Genomic DNA, 14,537 nt, shown 5'->3' on the forward strand with positions numbered 1-14,537 from the left:
CTAACAAACAGTTCCTGAATACCAGCTGTGTACTCACAATGTGGTAGATGTTTCTGGAATTGAAAAAAAAAAAAAAGTGAGAACCAGGGCTGGGGGCATCAGGACCTGATCATGCCTCTGCCCAGCCTCGCAGCCTCGCGCTGCGGTGGCTGGACCCACGTGGACTGTGGATGAACTCCCTCCTGTTCGGCCCGTCCAGTAAATGCAGGACAGCATCTTCACCGTGGCCACCGGCCACCTCGTGCTCCCACATTATGTGCCTTTTGCCCCCTGGAAGGGAAGGGAGTGGACTCCCCCTAAGTCTTTGGGGGATTGTGTCATCTGTGCCCCCAAAACAACATCACCAGGGCCCCACGTCTTGAGAAGCAGCTCCTCGTGACCCCCAGCTTCAGCCTGTAACATCTGTCTAGAACACTCCAGAGCCTTCCTCCTGCTGCCCGTACCACCTCCACTCAGGCTCCTGGTCCCAAACTTCCTCTCCTCTCCTCCAGCCACAGAATAAACCTCATCCCCATTCAGCATGAAAGGAGTCACAAACTATCTTGTTCTTCTGTGTGACCCCAGGGTTTGATCCTGGATACTGGATATGAATCTGATCTTTACCGTAGTTTGGGCCCTGTGAAAAGAGACTCCGGTGAAGAATCAAAACCAATGTTGCATTCAAAATCAAAGCGTATAGAGTAAACCTGCTCCAAGACTGTATGGGGTGCCTGGGTGGCCCAGTCGGTTATGTGTCCGACTCTTGGCTTCTGGTCATGATCTCAGGGTCATGGGATCAAGTCCAGCATTGGTCTCTACACTCAGTCGGGAGTCTGCTTGAGAGACTTTCCCTCTCCCTCTTCCTCCCCCTCTGCTCATGCCCCTGCTCACGCTCTCTCTCTCTGAAATAAATAAATAAATAAAATCATTTTTAAAAAAAGAATGACTTTAAATGATCTAGTTTACTTATGAAGTTTTGTGTAAAGAGATAAATCCTGCCCTTTGGGTAGGAAAGTTTGGTAATGTTTAAATTCTCAGAAATTATAGTTTCCCTTCTATAAACTTCCATTCCCTCATGAGTATACACCCATCCATCCTTTCAAAAAAAAAGATATTTTGCACCTATAAATTCTAGGCGTCCTGTTAGGTCTGGAGCTACAGCGAGAAATACAGCTCGGTGTCCATCTGAGAAAAACTCAGTGTGTCATGGAATGGGGGCAGGTATGTCCACAAATCATAACTCAACCAGAAGACTTTGCACATGTGTGCTGGTGTGCGTGCATATACGACAAACCGCAATTAGAGACTCTCAGCGCTCCATTTTCATGGTGCTGGACGTCCTTATGTCATACCACAAGATTAAAGAGAGCTGGGAGACCATAGAGCTGAAGATACCACCCTGTGGGCTCAGATAAGAAACATTCAAAGACAACCAGGAGACTGAAGGACCACACACAAAATAAGTCGTAACTAACAACATATGGTGCCTGAGGAAGGCCTGAGCAGGGATTGAGGGGAAGTGGGTGCCAGGAGCTGCTGGTCCAACCTGCTGCATCTTTATTCACCATGTAGGGGAAGGGGCAGGTCCTGTTCATCCAAACAGCAAAGGATGCCATGGAGTAGCTGCTATAAATACCAAGAAAGATAGGGCTCATAAATCAGACCTGGGGATAAGCGAGCACAAAGGGAAACCAAGAAGCCCACAGCCCTGGTTCTCCTGGAGGAAGACGGCCCGAGGGATGGATCAGATTGGATGTGGGTTAGTCTGCTTGGGCTGCTATGACAAAGTACCCCAGGCTGGGCGGCTTAAACCACAGACATTTATGTTCTCGTGATTCCAGAGGCTGGAAAGTCCAAGATCAAGGTGTCAACAGACTTGGTTTCTTCCGAGGCCTCTCTCCCTGGCTTGTAGACAGCCGCCTTCTCCCTTGTCTGCACACGGTCTTCTCTCTGTGTGTTTGGGTCCTGACCTCTTCTTATAAGGACACAGTCAGATTGGATTAGGGCCCACTCCAGTGACTTCATTTTAACTTAATCACCTCTTGAAAGACTCTATCTCCAAATACACTCACATCCTGAGTTACTGGGGTTAGGGCTTCAATGTGTGAAGGCGGGGGGCATGATTCAGCCCCTAACAGATGGCAACCATGATAAGCCCCTTTTCCCAGTAAACAGCGCTTTCCCTTGGGAGAGTGAGATGTCACGGAGGAGGTGATTTACCTGATAATTGGAAAAGACTGGGTAAAGCAGCAAGCCGACCCGTGGACCTTGGCTTCCAGCAAAGCACAGTTTATGGCAGGGAATTCCAGACTCATTGTCCAGACTGAATAAATGATCCCCTTCATGTACATCTTGAATGAATGTAGATGCTGCCATAGTTAAGAAAATACCAAGTATAAGGGTTATTTTAATCTATACAAGTTTTTGTTGTGTTGTGTTTAACACAAACAGCTCAATGCATTTGAATGATATCATTCCTGATTTATGACTTTGGGCACATAATAAAAAATTTATCTTTTGTGTTAAAAGTGTATTGTGTTTTTTTACCAACAGATATTTAAAGAATGACTATTGTTTTATTAGGGAGACTTAAAAACTAATTTATTTTTAAAGGGTGTCTGAATCTCCATGACTGACCTTAGCATTATTAGGCAAAAGCAAAACTCCCATCTCAGAAGCAAAGAATATCCTCAGAGCTGGGGACAGAGTGCGACTCTTGACCTTTCTTTCGCAGAGGTAATTCAGGGGAGAACGAACAGAAAAGAAGAAGGTAAATCGGATGCACCCGAGCCGGCAGTTCCTCTTTTTTACCTGGCTGTCAACACACTTAGATTGGCTTCCTATTCTAGAGGAACATCCGATCTGAGAAGCTTTTCCAAAGGAACTTCCTGCATCCAATTACAGGCAATCCAACGGCGAGAGGAACAATCCATAATGGATCGCCGGCTTTTCATTTCTTGATGGGCCACCATTGGGAAGGGAGGCCGGGCTCCCCGCTGCTGTGGAGGGCCCAATGGGACCGGCAGTCAAGACTCCTATGACAAGGTGGGGGCTCGGTTGGATGGCTCTCAGACATTTGTCACCACAATCATCTGGAGAGTCTGGGTCAGTAGGTCTGGGTGGTACCAGAATGTGCACATCTAGAAAGTCTCCACGTGATGCTGTGGATCCAGGGACCTCATGTTGAGAAGCACTGTCTTGTTGGCTCCCACGGCCTGCCCATATCTTATGTTTCCCGTTCTGCCAGCCAGTTCTTCCAGAAAAGTGCTGGGGACAACACTGTCCCTAGGAAGGGCAAGAGGGTCTCCTCTCTGTCTGCTGTTTTGGAGTCTGGCCCTTTGGCCTCTCTCTGGCTACCTGAGCTCAACCCTGGTGGGTTCTATGTTTCCAGGAATTTTATTCCATTTCTTCTAGGTTGTCCAATTTACTGGCATAGAATTGTTCATAGTAATCTCTTAAATTGTTTGTAATTCTGTAGTATCAGTTGTGAGACCCCTTCTTTGGTTTATAATTGTATTTATTTATTTGAGTCCTTGCTCTATTTGTTCTCAGTAGGTCCAGGTAAAAGTTTGTCACTTTGTTTATCTTTTCAAAAAATATAGCTCTTAACTTCATTGATCTTCTCTATTGTTTTTCTGGCCTCTCTTTCATTGATTTTTTTTTTTTTATCTATCTTTATTATTTCCCTCCTTCTTCTAACTTTGGGCTTCATTGGTTCTTTCTTTAGTTCCTTGAAGTGTGAAGTCTGGTTGTTCATTTGAATCTCTCCTTTTTCTTTTTTTCTTTTACTTTTACTTTTTACAGATTTTATTTATTTATTTGAGAGAGAATGAGAGAGAGAGAGCATGAGAGGGGGGAGGGTCAAGGAAGAAGCAGACTCCCCGCTGAGCAGGGAGCCTGACGTGGGACTCGATCCTGGGACTCCAGGATCATGACCTGAGCCGAAGGCAGTCGCTTAACCAACTGAGCCACCCAGGCGCCCTCTCCTTTTTCTTAATGTAGGCATTTATCACTAAAATTTCTCTTAGAACTGCTTTTGCTGTATCCCATAAACTTTGGTACGTTGTGTTTCCATTTGTGTTTGTTTTGGTATTTTTTAAATTTCCCATTTGATTTCTTTACTGACCCATTGTTGCTCAGGAGCCTGTCGTTTAATATCCACATATTTGTGGATTTTCCAGTATTTCTCCTCTTATTGATTTCTAGTTTTGTATTGCTGTAGTTGGAAAAGCGACTTGGTGTGATTTCAGTCTTCATAAATTTGCTAAGACTTATAAGCTAATATATGAACTATCCTGAGAATATTCTGTGTATACTTGAGAAGAATGTGCATTCTGCTGCTGGATGGAATGTTCTGTATATGTCTGTTAGGGCCATTTGATCTAAAGTATAGTTCAAGCCCAGCATTTCCTTCTTTATTTTCTGTCTGGACGATCTACCCAGTGTTGAAAGTGGAGTACTGTTGACTGTTTCCTTTGCTGTGCGAAGCTTTTTATCTTGATGAAGTCCCAAAAGTTCATTTTTGCTTTCGTTTCCCTTGCCTTTGGAGTTATGTCTTGAAAGAAGTTGCTGTGGCCGATGTCAAAGAGGTTACTGCCTACGTTTTCCTCTAGGATTTTGATGGATTCCTGCCTCACATTGAGGTCTTTCATCCATTTTGAGTTTATCTTTGTGTATGGTGTTAGAGAATGGTCGAGTTTCATTCTTCTGCATGTGGCTGTCCAATTTTCCCAGCACCATTTATTGAAGAGACTGTCTTTTTTCCATTGCATATTTTTTCCTGCTTTGTTGAAGATTATTTGACCATAGAGTTGAGGGTCCATATCTGGGCTCTCTATTCTGTTCCATTGGTCTGTATGTCTGTTTTTGTGCCAGTACCATGCTGTCTTGGTGATCACTGCTTTGTAATATAGCTTGAAATCAGGCAACGTGATGCCCCCAGCTTTGTTTTTCTTTTTCAACATTTCCTTGGCGATTGGGGGTCTTTTCTGATTCCATACAAATTTTAGGATTGTTTGTTCTAGCACTTTGAAAAAAGTCATTGGAATTTTGATCAAGATGGCATTGAAGGTATAGATTGCTCTGGGTAGCATAGACATTTTAACAATGCTTATTCTTCTGATCCATGATCATGGAATGTTTTTCCATCTTTTTGTGTCTTCTTCTATTTCTTTCATGAGTGTTCTGTAGTTCCTAGGTATTTACCCCAAACAAAGATGTAGTGAAAAGAAGGGCCACATGAACCCCAATGTTCATAACAGCAATGTCCGCGATAGCCAAACTGTGGAAAGATCCGAGATGCCCTTCAACAGATGAATGGATAAAGAAGATGTGGTCCATATATACAAATGGAATATTACTCAGCCATCAGAAAGGATGAATACCCAACTTTTACATCAACATAGATGGGACTGGAGGAGATTATGCTAAGTGAAATAAGTCAAGCAGAGAAAGTCAATTATCATATGGTTTCACTTATTTGTGGAACATAAAGAATAGCATGGAGGACATTAGGAAAAGGAAGGGAAAAATGAAGGGGGGGAAATCGGAGGGAGAGATGAACCATGAGAGACTATGGACTCCGAGAAGCAATCTAAGGGTTTTAGAGGGGAGGGGGGTGGGGGGATGGGTTAGCCCAATGATGGGTATTAAGGAGGGCATGTACTGCATGAAGCACTGGGTGTTAAACAAAAATAATGAATCGTGGATCACTACATCAAAAACAATGATGTGTTGCATGGTGACTAACATAACATAATAAAATAAAATTAAAAATTAAAAAAAAAGAAAGTGGAGTACTGAAATCCCCTACTTTTGTCACTTTGTTGTCTATTTCTCCCTTCAGATCTGTTAGTATTTGCTTAATATATTTAGGTGTTTTGATGTTGGATGCATATATATATATATTTATGATTGTTAACATATCCTTGATGAATTGACCCCTTATCATTATATATAGACCTTCTTTGTCACTTGTCCCAGCTTTTGAGTTAAAGTCTATTTTGTCTAATAGATGAATAGCCATCCCTGCTCTCCTTTGATTTTCACTTGCGTGAAATATCTTTTTCCATCCCTTGACTTCGAGCCTATTTGTTATTAAAGCTGAAGTGAGAGGGGCTCCTGGGTGGCTCAGTCGGTTTAGTGTCCGACTCTTGATTTTCGCTCAGGTCATAATCTTGGGGTTGTGGGATCAAGCCCCGCGTCAGGCTCTGCACTCAGTGAGGAGTCTGCTTATCCCTCTCCCTCTGCCCCTCTCCCCTCTCTCTCAAATAAATAGATAAAATACTAAAAATAAAATAAAATAAATAGCTCATGTTCTCCCTCTCTCTCAAATAAATAGATAAAATACTAAAAATAAAATAAAATAAATAGCTAAAGTGAGTCTTTCGCAGGTTGCATATATTGGGTCTTGTTTTACCCATCCTGCCACTCTCTGTTTTTGATTGGAGAGTTTAGTCCAATTATATTTAGAGTAATTATTAATAGGTAAGGACCTACCAATGCCATCTTAGTCATTGTTTTCTGGCTGTTTTGTTGTTCCTTTCTTCCTTTGCAAATTGATGCTTTTCCATACTGGTATGCTTTGATTGCAGTATCTTTGTCTTCTGTGTATCCATGGTAGGTTTTTGCTTTGTGGTTACCATGAAACTTACATAAAATGTCTTATAGATATATTAATCTATTTTGTGCTGATAACAATTTAATTTTGCTTGCATACAAAAACCACCCCTTTATGTTTTTGATGTCACAATTTGCTTCTTTTTATACTGTGTATTCATCGATAAATTATTATAGTTATTGTACTTTTGTCCTTTAATCTTTATACTAGAGTTAAGTGGTAACATATAACCATATTACAGTATTAGAGGATTCTGAATTTGACCATATACTTACCTGTGCCTGTGTGTTGGATATTTTCATGTTACTAATTTGCATCCTTTCGTTTTGGTTTGATGAATTCCTTTCAATATTTCTTATAAGGCAGGTCCAGTGGCAAGGAGCTCCCTCAACTTCTGTTTGTCTGGGAAACTCTTTATCTCTCTTTCATTTCTAAAGCACAACTTTGCCAAATAAAATCTTCTGGGATGGCAACATTTTTTTCTTTCAGCATTTTGAATATATCACCCCACTATCTTACCTAGAAGGTTTCTGCTGAGAAACTCACTGATAGCCTTGTGAGGTGCCCTTGTGAGTAATAAGCCTCTTTCCTCTTGCTGCTTTTAAGATTCTCTCTTATCTCTGATTTTTGAGTTTTATAAAGTGCCTTGGAGAAGATTTTTTTGAGTTGTATTTACAGATTTATGAGCTTCATGAACCTGGATGGCCAAATCTCTCACCAGATTTGGGAAGTTCTCAGCTATTATTTCTTAAATAAGGTTCCTGTCCCCACCCTTTTCTCCTTCTGGATCTCCAATAATTTGCAGATTGCTTCCCTTGATGATATCCCATAGTCATGTAGGCTTCTTCATCCTTTTTCATTCTTTTTCTTTGTTCTCTGACTGTGTAACTTCTATGGCCTATCTTCTACTTCACAGATTCTTTCTTCAGCATGATCCATTCTGCTGTGGATGCTCTCTTTGCATTTTCATTTCCTTCATTATATTCTGCGGCTCCAGAATTTCTGTTTGGTTCTTTTTATGATTTTTATGTCTTTGTCAATCTTCTCATTTTGTTTTTGTAATGATTGCCTGACTTTGTTGAATTGTCTTTCTGTGTTTTCTTGTAGGTCATTGCTCGTCCTTTAAACAGGTATTTGGAATTCTTCATCTGGTAAATTGTAGGTCTCCATGTCTTTGGGGTGGGTTACAGGAAGATGATTGTGATCCCTTACTGGTGCCATGTTTCCTTGCTTTTTCATGTTCGTTGAAGTCTCACGTTAATGTCTTCACATCTGAAGTAAAAGCAACCTCCTCCAGTCTTACTGACTGACTTCGAGAGAGAAATATTTTCTTTTCCATCAGCCCTACTAGGCCTTCTACAGATACACCTGTTCCCTTCTGTGGCAGAATTTTTAAGCTTGTATGCCTTCTCTCAATCCTGCAGTGCACCAGCTCAAGTGCTGAGAGCCTACCTTTGCTAGCCTACTAAAGCTCAAGTTTATGCTTTCCCCCAATCCTCAGATTTGGGTCAACTTCTGCTCATACTCACTAGCTCTCTGCCAAAGCTCACTCTCATTGCCACCAGGAATGCACACAGGTTGTTGGCCACAGAGTGGGGTGCACAGAGTTGAGGGCTGCCTGTGGGACAGTTGGGGGTGTGTGCCAGAGAGACATCTCCAGTGGCTCATGGGCAGGGCAGGCTTCCTGATGGAGTCCATGACACAGTTAGTGGGATCCATGTCCCTTTGATATGATCCATTCTAAGCCCTGGCTGCTATTCCAGGTTCTCCCCACTGCCCAATCATGCAGCTTATGTTTCAATACTCTGGATGGGGTGAGAGAGAAAACAGCCCCTTTGGCAGCATCCTGCCCAACCAGAGAAGGAGGTACTCACTCACCTCTCACTTCCCCACAGGAAAAATCATGGGCCAAGAAGGGCTTTCTTGGATCTGAGTGTGCCACCTTGGGAGAGGGTGACACAAATCAAACTTGTCAAACTGTTCCTCTTACCCTCTCAAATGCGTCCAATGGATATTTTTGGTCTAATAGTGTGCTGGAACTTCTCGGCTGGACTCTTAGACTTCCACAAAGGCTCTCTTGCTTGTAAGTAATTGTCTAATTCAGGGTTCTCCAGGGACTCCTGGACCATAGCCCAGAAGGGCTGAAGCAGGTCACAGGCCACCGCAGGGTCCACAGCCAGGACCAAGGTCTGTATGCCCAGTACCCAATGCACCATGGGCAAGACTCCTCCAGGTCCCCTGGTGTATGGTGTTGAGTCCCACATCCCACTTCTGTCTGTGGATGAATGGCAAATGGCTGTTGTTGATAAGGGTCATCTTATCTGGCTACCTTGCTGATGTCACTTTCTATAACATAATTTTAACTTGGGGCGCCTGGGTGGCTCAGTTGGTTAAGCAACTGCCTTTGGCTCAGGTCATGATCTGGGGTCCCTGAGATTGAGCCCCACATCGCATCGGGCTCCCTGCTCAGTGGGGAGTCTGCTTCTCCCTCCCTCTCTGCCCCTCCTCCCCACTCGCACTCGCTCTCTCTCTTTCTCGCTCTGCTCTCTCTCTCAAATAAATAAATCCTTTTTTTTTTTTTAAGAGAGAAACATCAACACGGAAGAGAAATAACAAGTCTTCATATTTCCAGGAAGATAAGTCTCTGAATTTGTTCAACATCAAGAATAATCACAGTTCTGCCCACAGAGCAACAAGCCCAGCTTGTTGATGTTAAATGAATTGTAATTGGTTAATTCATTTACAAATAATGTTCAATCGAAGTCCACAATACTTGTTGGCGTTACATGAACTTAACCCTCCTTAAATGAAAAGAGACTTCAATTCACTTAAGGAGCTGAACTCTTTCTTAAAGCGATCTCACCTGTAGTGTTTTATGTGAACAGATATATCTTGGAGCAGAAGGGAAAGAAAAGGAATGACAGGTTTAAATTTAGACCACCTCGGCCAGATTTAAAGGGGCCAAGGGGTGTTTGATCTTGGCCCAGATTCAGGGCAGAAGTTGTTAGAGAACCCAGCTGCTCTGCAAGAGTTAAGGAGGCAATGGGTTTGTATAGACAGCGGGGAGAGCGAAAGCATCACAGGGAAGTAGACACATTGGTATCCTTCTATCTCAGCCCTCTTATGCTCTTGGAAACAGAAACTATATGGGTTGTTTTTTTCTTTGCAATTATATTTAGCAACTGCTCCATCCAGCCGGACACTTGTTCCTGTGGCCTGCACGGATCAAATAGATGCTGCATGTGGGACCCCGGGCTGACGGAATGAAGGAGCCCGCAGCTGGCGGAGGAGCCCAGCGCAGAATCCATCCCAGCGCAGTGCGATCGGCAGCACCAGCATGGAGGGATGGCAGGTGTAAGGGGAGCATGGAGAAGGAGTCTTCCCACCTGGGAAAGAGGGAAACTTCTAGAAGAGATGACACTGGCCAGGTCTTACAGGCAGAGAAGAGCCTTACAGGCAGGGGACCCAGCTGCTGCAGATGTGGGGCATGGGAGGAGGGTGTGCCCAGGAACAGCCTGCTGCTGGATTGAAGGACCCTTGCTCCCAGGTGATGACAAACCACTCTCCTGCAGGAAAGTGACAGGATGGGATTTGGGTTTCTCAATGACAGTGGCGCAACAACTGAGAGTGTGCGTTGGAAGGAGTAGAGAGCAGAGACAAGAGCACCTGCTGGTCTTGATGTTACTGCAACATGCAGAGTAGGAAAGACGGGGCAGAGATTGGAGCCATGGGGGCAGGGGGAGCTTTGTGAGATGTTTTGTAGGTCCAAATGAACGAGGCTTGCTCGCAGGTTAGACAGAGCGGGCGAGAGAGATGGGCCACCAAACATACTCACGCCTTTTGGGAATAAAGGTAGATAAATTGCTTAGTAACTAAAAACTAACTGCACATTTAGAAATCATCTTATAAAAGCAAGGGTGGCGTATGGTCTATAGTATCCACAGTGTTCAGCTCAGACGGGCCTCTCGTACTACAGGGCTTCTAGACACTGGGTTCCCAATATTTCAGGTGGAAGCAGAAGTGATCTAAGTTTTTGCTTTTCCTTCTTTGTTTCTTTAAACAGTTTCTGTGTTAAGAGTAATGACCTTAAAATTGTGGCAGTGTCAGATTTTGGAAGAAAAGATACAGGGTACACAAAGGCCTGTTTAGTTTGAAAGAAAGGAGCTCATGGACCCTCAACAGTGGCTTCCTGAGCCCGCCCCACCCAGGCACCCTCTTTCATCGTTAGGTATCAGGGGAGAGACCCTTGGTCCTTCTTGTTGTTTCTCTGTAATTACAGACTCTTATGTCGGGCCCTTCCCATTAGTGGTTTCTTTCCAGTATTTGTAGCCCATGATGTTTATAATCACAAACAAATGCCATGGGAGTCACAGGGAAAGACACTGGAAACCACTGAGGAAAATGCCTGACACTCCGTGATTACCTTGAGCCTCAGGAGGCCGCATGGCCGGGCCCCCTCACCGCTCAAGGAGGAGAACAGGGAGAAACCAGGAAAACAATACAGAATGGGGAGGGGGTTGCAGGCCCTGGAAATACACTCCAGTCTCTGCTCAGGACAAAATGCAGAATTATTCTGTGGTGAGTTCTTTTCTTCTCAATACCGATGAAGGAAAAATAAAGCTTATGTTGAGATCAGGTAGCAGGAAGAGACTCCTGAGGAGGAGGTATTTCCAAGGGTATCTCAGGGATGCTTTGTTCGTTGATAATGGGGATTGGGATCAGAGCTTGGGGAGCCTGAAAGATTAGGGATGGGATTGTTCTAGACCCCTCTGTGTGGTCTGTCTCCTCCAAGGGGACCCCCGGAGAAGTGGATCTAACTCCCTTCAGGGAAACTGAACTGAAATTATGGATGTGACCATAAGTTTTGCTCTGAAGGATGAACCCACGACAGAGAACATGTGGGCTCTCAGGGGCCCTATGAGCACTGGCCTGGCCCCAGAGGAGGCGTGTGGAGCAGAGCGCTAGGCTCCTGTCCCATGACCCCAGCGAGAAGGGTCACAGTGGAGCCAATGACCTCTTGTGACCTGCTGTGTCTGTCTTGTACCCCATGGGCCACTGCAAAGCTCCCCCAGGTGTCCCATCCACTGTCCTGTGGTCACCCTGTCTTGACAGCCTAGACTTTTGCCATTATTTCCAGGAGAACAGTCCAGGAATAATGAGAATAAAAACAGTAATGTCTCAGATTCTCAGAGCACTTACTGCGTGCCTGGCCCCGGGCTAATCACTGCACCCACACTATCTCATTTAACCTTCATAGTGACCTTGTAATTTACATTCTAACGTCATGGTTAGTAAGTGAAGGAGCCCAGATGCAGCCCTGGTCTATTGAATCTGCAGCCCAGGCTCTTAAGTCGCAAAAAGCAACATCGTTGCCTGGTGGTCCAGGACCACATTTTTGCTGATTTATTATCCATGTGGTTTATGGGAAATGGTGAGTGAACTAGGTGAAAAGCCAGGGACCGGGCAGAGGGACAAGCATTTTGCACAAGGTGAAGGAGACATGCCTAAGGTGACAATCAGGACAGGTGCCACCTCAGAATGTCTCTGAACACCACCCAGGGCTCCCGCTCCCCGGATGGACTTCCGCAGAGAAGAGGGGCTGGGGTGGGGGTTCGCAGCACAGCGGGGATGCGCAGCAAACTGAGATGGATACAGGGACTTGGTGTCCCTCCCCCACCCCAGGCTGACCCCACCTATCTCAGCAACCCTGATTTAAGAGATTAGTCCTTCGGGAATTCCCTTGGGAAGCCCAAGAGACAGGGGAGAGAAGCTTAAATCCAGGGGTTAGCCTGGTTCTCCTGCCAAAATTGCGACTTCACAGAATCGGGCTACGGGGGAGAATTGCAGCCTTGTCCCGGGAAATCACCGGTCTCTGGACCCTCCACCCGCATAACTATACCCACATAAGCGACTTCCTTTAAATGCGTTTAAAATTACAAAAAAATGTTGCTCCTTTGGAAACTTTATTTGCAGTGGAGCACAGAACCAGGATATAATTTAAAGTACAACACTCCTTTTGTTACTTGTAACAAATTTGCTGAGTCTCTGCCTAACAGAAACAAATGCTAGAAAATGTGAAATGAGAGCAATCTAAAAGAAAACAGAGAATGTAATTCTTTTCACCAGTAAGTTTTTCAAAAATACAAACCTCCTGCTCAGAGTCTTTATAAAATCTCATGTGCACATACAACCCCCACTAAGTGCGGGGCGCTGTTCTAAACACTCCGATTCCATAACAACTCCATGGGGAAAGCACCATTACTGCTGTCATTTTACAGATAAAAAATTGAAGCACAGAGGTTAAGTAATTTGCCCAAGGTCACGGCTAGGCCTTTGCAGAGCTGGATACTAACCTCTCAAGGCATAGGCTATACTATGCTATCCTGGTCCTCTTTTCATGGTAAATAAGAATTGTCTCCTATGAACTACTTTGTGCCTTGGTAAAGGATAAACGAACGTAGCTCAAAACAGCTTGGCGATGCCCTCCATAATGAGTCCCTGGACCACCTGACCAAGCCTCCCTACCCACCCCATCACCACTCACTCCACCTAGAAGCCCAGACCCTGGCCCCCAGACCCGGGGCTGCCTCAAAATTGCCAGGTTAGCAAAAGCTACGCCTACCACCTCAAAGCTATTTTCTAGCACTTTGACTCCTTTTCCCAGCAGCCATTCTGTCAGTGTTGACCCACGTTATGGAGAGGTGGGGGGGGGGGGCATACAGAATCTTACCAAATGGAATCTAAGGTGCAATGGACCAATGGCTTTCTAAAGAGGCGCTTCTCAACTCAAGTGCTTCTCTGATGGGTAGGAATGCAGACAATGTGCCAAAGAGAATGAAGAATTCAGTGTCATGCAAGGGACATAGTTTTTAAACATACATTTTTTTAATGAGATAATTCACATACCAAGAAATTGTACAACCATCACTACTACCCAATTCCAGAACATTTTCATCACTCCAAAAAAATCCTCATATCCATTAATAATAATTCCCCATTTCTCCCACCCCCCACCCCCGGCAACCACTAATCTGCTTTCTGCCTCCGTAGATTTGCCTCTTCTGAACATTTCGTGTAAATGGAATCATAGAGTACATGGTCTTCTGTGACTGCCTTCTTTCATTTAGCAGAAGATTTTCAAGATTCATCCATGTTTAGCATATATCAATACTCCACTCCTTTTACGGCTGAATAATATTTCATTGTGTAGAGAGACCACACTTTGTGTATACGTTCATCAGCTGATGGACATTAGGATCATTCCATTTTTTGTCTATTGTGAATAATGCTGCTGTGGACACTCATAGGCAAGGTTTTGTGCCTATGGGTACAAAACTCTCTTGGGTACGCAGTATGCCCCCTTTATTGGTGGTCTCAGTTACCCACAGTCAGCCACGCTCCGGAAGCAGATGACCCTCCTTGTGACCTACCGTGAGAAGGTCAGCAGTAGCTTAATACTTCATCACAGTGCCTGTGTCATTCACCTCATACATCTCATCATGTGGGCATGATCATCCCAAGAAGAAGAGTACACAGTACGGTAAGATACTCTGAGGGGAAGACCACATTCACAGCATCTTCATTACAGTACATTGTTATAACAGTTCTATTTTATTGTTCGTTTTTGTTGTTCACCTCTTACTGTGCCTGATTTATAAATCAAACATTGTCACAGGTATGTACATACAGGAAAAACAGAGCATACATAGGGCTCTGGACTCTTCACAGTTTCAGGCATCCACCGGGGGTCTCGGAACGTATCCCTCACAGATAAGAGAAGCTACTGATGAGTTAGGAGTGGAATTGCATGTGGAAATGGGATGTAGTATTTAAAATAGGAAATTTAGAAGAATCCAGTAAGTTACAGAATCTAGATGACTGCCTACAGTTGTCCCACTAGTTACAGCCGTGTGACCTCAAGCAAACCAAGTGACTTCTC

The 14,537-nt window shown here is 44.3% G+C and overlaps 1 protein-coding gene across 1 annotated transcript in view; it reads right to left on the reverse strand.

Annotated features, from left to right (window-relative positions):
- Nucleotides 1-14,537, reverse strand: part of FNDC1 (fibronectin type III domain containing 1) — a 156,049-nt gene that overhangs the window by 127,460 nt on the left and 14,052 nt on the right. The window contains exon 2 of the mRNA XM_032407545.1: nt 2,200-2,348. The gene's annotated coding sequence lies outside the window, so the exon portion shown is untranslated. The remainder of the gene's footprint in view (nt 1-2,199; nt 2,349-14,537) is intronic.

Source organism: Phoca vitulina, unplaced genomic scaffold, assembly GCF_004348235.1.
Source record: "Phoca vitulina isolate PV1807 unplaced genomic scaffold, GSC_HSeal_1.0 scaffold9, whole genome shotgun sequence".
Taxonomy (NCBI): Eukaryota; Metazoa; Chordata; class Mammalia; order Carnivora; family Phocidae; genus Phoca; species Phoca vitulina.